Source organism: Labeo rohita, chromosome 2, assembly GCF_022985175.1.
Source record: "Labeo rohita strain BAU-BD-2019 chromosome 2, IGBB_LRoh.1.0, whole genome shotgun sequence".
Lineage (NCBI taxonomy): Eukaryota > Metazoa > Chordata > Actinopteri > Cypriniformes > Cyprinidae > Labeo > Labeo rohita.
The window spans coordinates 26,353,434-26,360,756 of NC_066870.1; positions in this window are offsets into that span (position 1 = coordinate 26,353,434).

A 7,323-nucleotide genomic window follows, 5' to 3' on the forward strand; every position below is an offset into this window, starting at 1 on the left:
ATGGACTGAATTTGAATGTCTCCATCTCTTTTATGAGTCACTAGTTATTTAAAAATCAACATAAACGTGAAAGCAAAATGCACACTATTTACTTAATATACCCTTTCTGGTATTGTTATATGTGATTAGTGTACGTTATTCTGAATAACAAAATATTGTATTAATCTATGAAACTCTAATCTTTTTCTCCATCACTGAGAAAACTTAAATGGTTAGTTCACCCAAAAATGAAAATTTTGTCTTACTCACCCCCTTGACATCCAAGATTTTTATGTCTTTTTTTCTTCAGTCGTAAAGAAATTATGTTTTCTGAGGGAAGCGCTAAAGCATTTTTCTCCATATAATGGACTGAAATGGTGCACCGATTTTTTTGAACTTCCAAAATTCAGTTTAAATGTGACTTCAAACGATCCCAAATGCCGTTGTAAACGATCCCAGCCGAGGAAGAAGGGTCTTATCTAGTGTAACGATCGGTTATTTAAATAAAAATAATACATTTTATATACTTTTTAATGCCAAACGCTCATCTTGTCTTACTCTGCCTGGACTGTTTTTGTTCTTGTTCATTACAGTTAGGGTATATCTTAAAACTCCCATCTCTTGTTCTCCCTCAACTTCAAAAAAGTCCTATATCGCTGTTTTACCTTTTTTGTTAAGGGTGTTTGATCTTCTTTGCATGTTTACTTTGCAAATACTGTGTCGGTACTTCTGCAGCAATGTAGGATGATTTTGAAATTATTTTTGAAGTTGAGGGAGAAAATATGATTGGGGTTTTTCGACATTCCCTAACTGTCTTGAGTCGGAGTACACAGAGTTCGTGGAGGAGAGAAAGTCAAGACGAGCATTTGAGATTACAAAGTATTTAAATTGTATTTTTTAAAAATGAAAATAACTGATCGTTTCACTAGATAAGACCCTTCTTCCTCGGCTGGGATCATTTTCAACCGTATTTGGGATCGTTTGAAGCGGCATTTAAACTGTCTTTTGGAAGTTCAAAATCGGGGCACCATATCAGTCCATTATATGGAGAAAAATGCAGAAATGTTTTCCTCAAAAAACCTAATTTCTTTACGAATGACGAAAGAAAGACATGAACATCTTGGATGACAAGGAGGTGAGTACATCATATGTGACCCTGGACCACAAAACCAGTCATAAATGTAAATTTCTCGAAATTGAGATTTATACATCACCCGAAAGCTGGATAAATAGGCTTTCCATTGATGTATGGTTTGTTAGGATAGGACAATATTTGGCCGAGATTTGCTACAAATATACCCGTACAACATAAGACTGGTTTTGTGGTCCAGGGTCACATACAGGGGTTGGACAGTGAAACTGAAACACCTGGGTTTAGACCACAATTAGTATGCCGTTTGGCCTCCTTTTGCAGCCAATACAGCATTATTTCATCTTGGGAATGACAAATACAAGTCCTGCACAGTAGCCAGAAGGATTTTGAGCCATTCCTTTCGCAGAACAGTGGCCAGGTCGCTATGTGATGTTGGTGTATGAAAACATTTCCTGACTCGCTCCTCCAAAACACCCCAAAGTGGCTCAATAATATTCAGATCTGGTGACTGTCCAGGCCATGGGAGATGTTTAACTTTACTTTCATGTTCATCAAATCACTCTTGTCACCACGGCACCACCTTCAGGGTACAATGTTTGAGCTATTGGGTGCACAAAGTCAACCTTCACACTCTGCTCTTATTGGTGGAATGTGCGATCAGTAAAGACTGGCCACCAGGCTGCATAAATATAGCCATGAAACCTCCAACACTATATGGGCCAGTGTTTCAGTTTCATTGTCCAACCCCTGTATGTTAATCTTTGTTTTGGAAGTGGACTTTTCCTTTAAACTAGACCAGGTGGCACTAGTGGTTCAACTGTAATTGTATTAAGCTACAAAAATACTTTTTGTGCACAAAGAAAACATGCATATGTTGTGATACTCTTGTGAACACATGGAAGAAAAGAAATTGTTGAATAAAGTTGCTTTTTGTTTTCTTCATTTCAAATATGTGTATGATATCAAATGTATCATATATAAAAGTCAGTGGGGGTGGACAGGGCTCTACAACTGCACTAACGTACTTCTGTTAAAAACAGGGTACAGTAAGCTAGAGTGTTTTCACGACGCGTCTGAACGGAACGAAACTTGTATATTTTGCTGATTGTTGCTGCTGAAAATGATTAATTATTGGCATGTTTTGGGCTGTAATAATCAGTCGGACAAGGATAAACCTTTGAAGTACTATATAGACTGCCAAAAGTTCAAACAAATCAAGCAGAAGAGTGCAAAAACTGAGGAACAAAAGGCATTTGTGGTTGGCCAAACTAAACCAGAATTTCCAGAGCAAGAATCTTGACAACATTAGTGTTTGTTCTATTCATTTCTGGTCAGGTAAGAAGAAATATTAGGCTATATCTTAACTAATAATGCTTGTATGTGTCTTAACAACCTATTAACTTTAGTTTGTCAAATATTGCAAGTAAATGTCTTGCTAATAATGTTTATTGTTGGCGTTGTTAATGTGCCATTTACAGTAGTATAGCAAGATGTTTTAATCAAGTGAACTGTATATGGTACATTATACCATATGTGATGTAATTTTAAAAAGCATGCCCTCAACTCTCCAAAGGTGACCTTAGATTTCGCTGAAAATATGTTGAGAATTGTCACAGTGCCAACACTTACTAGGTACCACATGGAGTTGGCATTGTGTTCTCCTTGTCCAGGCAGGTGGCACATAGCAGCACAGCAAGAGAGTTGATCTCTTTGTGCTCCAGAATAGCTCTTCTTCTCTCACCACCCCGCCTTTCATTGTTCTGATCCTGCTGTCCTGAAGTGCTCCGTAGAGGTCCAGTACACTGGGTAGAGTTTCATCAGTCTGCTGAAAGTGGCACAGTTTAAGAGGGATCACATTCTAAATATTTAGACTGTCTTGGCATACACTGCCTGCCTTTTGTAGTTAGACGATTCATCACTACGCTGCCACTTCATTTCACTCCTGCAGGGTGTCTTAATTGACAAGCTGCTTAAGTGGAAGGAGGTGTAGCTAAGAAAGAAAACGGTTGGATAGTGTGAATAAATAAGGCAGATATATGTGAGAATTCCTCCTCCTGCTCTACAGGGAGTTCTCTCATGGAGCTGTGAGTCTCGCTGCTTTTTACGGATCATGTTAAATATAAGAAGGACATGAATTATGTGCCTCGCAGGCAGCAAAGCACAGGGAATGAAACAACGCGTCTGTGAGACAGGTTAATTGGGTCTGGCCTTTCGATACTGAGATAATGGTGTTTAATGCTAGACTCAGACAACCTAATTTAATTCATTTAATAACAGATAAATTCATAGTTGTAATTATAACTCTTTTTTTTATGTTGTGGAACCACGCTATTATGAATTTAAAACGCTGAACATTATCATCAGTGCTGGGTACTAACTGATTACATGTAATTTGGACTACGTAATCATATTTTAAAAATGTAGTAGTTGTAATTAGATTATATTACTTTTTAAAAGTTACTTTTTCATGGATTACATGTTAAAATTGCACTGTGTGTGCCATGTACATGTCATGTAAATTTATTTGCGGTCCATGCTAATGAATTTGGAGTTTGGAATTTGGAGACAAAAGCAACTCTCAGTCAATTATATCATGTTCATATTGCATGTTCCCAGTTCTCTGATGTCAGTTAATAGTCACTGACCTGCCAGTCAACAAATAAAATATTTCAAATGTAGAAATAGAATGAATTCATTCCTTTTTAACATTTATGATTTAATTAAATATGATTTTTTTCATCAACTCATAAACACCCTGCAGTTCCTTCATGTACCATTTAGGAAACCCTTGAATAATGTAATGTCTAAGTGCGTTTCATGATATTAATAACAGAATGGAATATATTTCTTTCTTTCTGCTTTTTATAACAATAACCCCATTTAAATCTATAAACAAGCCAGGTGAAAGTAATCTAAAAGTAGCCAGAATACATTACCTAAAATGAGTAGATTTAGATTACTGAATACAATTTTCATCATGTCATTTGTAATCTGTGACAGCCTACAATTAAGTAAGTAATAAGTAATCTACACAGCACTCATTATCATTTATACAAAAAAGCACCATAAACTCTATGAACATCTACGTGTTTTGAGAATCTCATTCAAGACATTGACATGCTTATCAGGGTGGCATTTTAATGAAATCATTTCTACGGGTCTAAAGACTAAGTGTAATGGCAGTCAGGAAGGAGGGAATGGCATTCCTGTGTCGTGTGTAATATTTAATTAAAAAGATGTCAAATAACAAGTATGGCAGCTTTGCACTGAAGCACTTTCCCTACATTACATGCACCGGCACAGATGAGTTGAGCAGGCTCTTAATCTCCTTCATTCAGCTTTGTTACAGATCCCCTCCGTTGGTACTATTCTAATTTATGCAACAAATCCATGCCAGCCCTCATAATCAAATCTGTCAATGATGTGGCACCTTGCTGTGTGTGTATGAGCACACATGAATGTGCATGCATGCATGCTTATAAGAGAGGGGAGCTTGAGTCTACGATGGGATTTGCATATGTGCTTGTGATTGTGTGTGTTCATTTACGTCAAACGTCATTAATCTTCCCGCTGGAACATTTGTACACAGAAGGTGTTTTCATTAGTTTTGCTTGTTGGCAAAACAAATTGAGAAATGGTGATGGTTAAAGGGAAATTTCACTCAAAAAAGGAACATTTCTGAAGTGTTCATTTTTTTGGGGTGAACAATTAGTTGAATATTAATATTAAAGAAATATTTCACTTAAAAAATGAAACTAACCTCATGATTTATTCATGACTTTCTTCTTTCAGAGGACGTAGGCATAGTTGCCCTGCAATATTGCTCAAATAGTTGCCTAGTGTATCATTAGCCTTAGACTTAGATCCTCCTGTGTTGTTTGGTGAATTGGGCGATCTCCATTGCGTTTGATCGGCTGCGGCGGTTCCGGCTTCATCCCAGGAAAGGTTGAAGTCTTTGGGGTCTTCAATGAATGTCCTTCACCATGTGATCTTGGGGCATCCTTGCTTCCATTTACCTTGTTGTGGGTTCTGGGCATTCGTGAGAGCCTGGTTGGTGACTGTTGGAGGACATGTCCGGCAAACCGCATCCGATGCGCGACCACGGTTTGCACCAGTGGGCGAGCTGACGTCTGGCGATGCACTTCTTCACTGGTCTCCTGATCTTGATACGTGATCTTCAGGATGCGAATCAGGCATCGTTGTTGGAACGTATTAAGCCAAAGGCAGCAGCAAGGCACAGTAGAAGTCACAGAACAGGTTGGTAAACTGGTGTGGTATGCTGTACCATTAGGGCAGTCTTCAGAGGGTCTCACGGTGGTTACTGTCAAAAGCTTTGGTAAAGTTGATAAAATTTATTGAGAGCCACTGCTGACACATTCCAAACTCTATTCGATGATAGTTCGTAGAATGAATAATTGCTTGTTGCAGGGCCGTCCAGCATGAAATCTGACTTGTTCTTAACGGAACCGTGCATTGATGGCCTGTTGCAGACGTTGTAGAATTGTTGCAGTCTGAGAAGTTGCCCTTCTTTGGGAGGCGGACAATGAGTCCTTTTCTCCACACATTGAGGACTTTTTGCTTGCACCCAACAAGCGTTCAGTAAGCGTGTGAGGGTGGGTTCCCTGGCAATGTCTCGGTCTCTGTACTAGACCATCTCGAATGCGATTTCATCCAGGCCCGCCTCGCTTCATTTCAGAAGGCCTTTATTCAGAAGGCCCCCCCATTTACTGCCATTATAAAGTTTGCCATAGCATAGAGCTGAAACCCTATTGTAATTGTACCAAACCGTAAGTCACAGAGACTTGAAATTTGGAGAGATGGTAGTACTCTTACTGATGACAATGTCACCAAGGCTTGCCCCAATAAGCCTGACGGGGGCGCTACAGCGATCAAAAGCACAAAATCGAAACTCCTAAAACGTCAGTCGCAGACTCAAGTGTCTTATGTCAGTAGAATCCTAGGCTCATGCCGGATAAAATGCATGCCTTAGATTCAATTGTAAGCATGGTGAATTTTTTTTTTTTTTTGCCACACCTACTTTTGCTAACTTTTGCTGGTTTTTTGCCCGATTGGAATCAAACCAGTGCAGAAAGATTCTCTGGAGAGCAAATCAATCTGAGGTCGCAGGACAAAAATCGTAGACCTTGGGCACTTGGTGGTGCTATAAGAGGGAAAAACATAAAAATGTCTATACCTACACAACTTTTGTCCTATCAACATGAAAATCACTGTGCACGGTCTTAGTCCAAAGTGCCACAAGTGTCTATAAAGACATTTGCGCTCCTAAAAAAACATGGCTACCATTGTCCGATGAAGTTTGAGAACCTATTAGACATGGTTACCGGAGGCAGATCGAAACGAAACTTGGTGGGCCTATTTGACTCACGGCCCCAACCGTCTGTGAGTTATTTGAAATAAATCGGCCACTGGAGGGCAATATTGCATTTTTCAAGGGTGTAAACAATTGTGCATTGCGCAGTTTTTCAAACATACACGCAATATTCGTATCATATGACAAAACTCCTCATTCTGGACAACTTCCTCTAGAACCACTGCTGTCAATCAAATCATTTGTTAAATGATTGAAAAGATGTAAAAAAAAAAACGACTTTTGCAAACTTGTCCTAGGTTTTTCTCTCAGTCTGGAAAAAAACACTGTAGTACAATTCTCTGTACTTGCTAAGACAATGATTGTCAAAAAAAAAAGATGAAATTTACCCTTTGGGAAACTATAACAGGGTTGTTGCAAAATCCGAAAACCCCAAATCCTATAAAGTCTAAAGGAAAACTCAAAACTTCACAAAACCTGGTGAGCACATGTGACAGGTGATTCTAAACAAGCATGCAAAATTCTTAGGAGATCAGACCACAGCTGGCACTGTAACAGGCATAAACATTACAAAACATAATAGTTCTATGGTAAGTTACATGTATTTGCAAAAAAAAAGAAACGAAAAAAGTTTGCTACATAATGTTGTCTTGCATATGTACTTAAAGGTATTTTTCCTTCAATCTATATTTTAATGTTGTTGTTTTATTCGTTTTTTTTTTTTTTTTTTATTTTGAAGTGAAAGGGATAAATTCATATATGACACATAAAAACAAGAGCTTGTTAATGTCTGTCTTAATATAGGCTTATTCAGAAAATTAAAAAAACAAAATGAGCGTATTCTTAAAAAAAATCAGGCTATTCTTTAGCAGCCTCCAACCAAATGTTTTGCAGTCTATTTTACAGATTCTTTTAAATGATT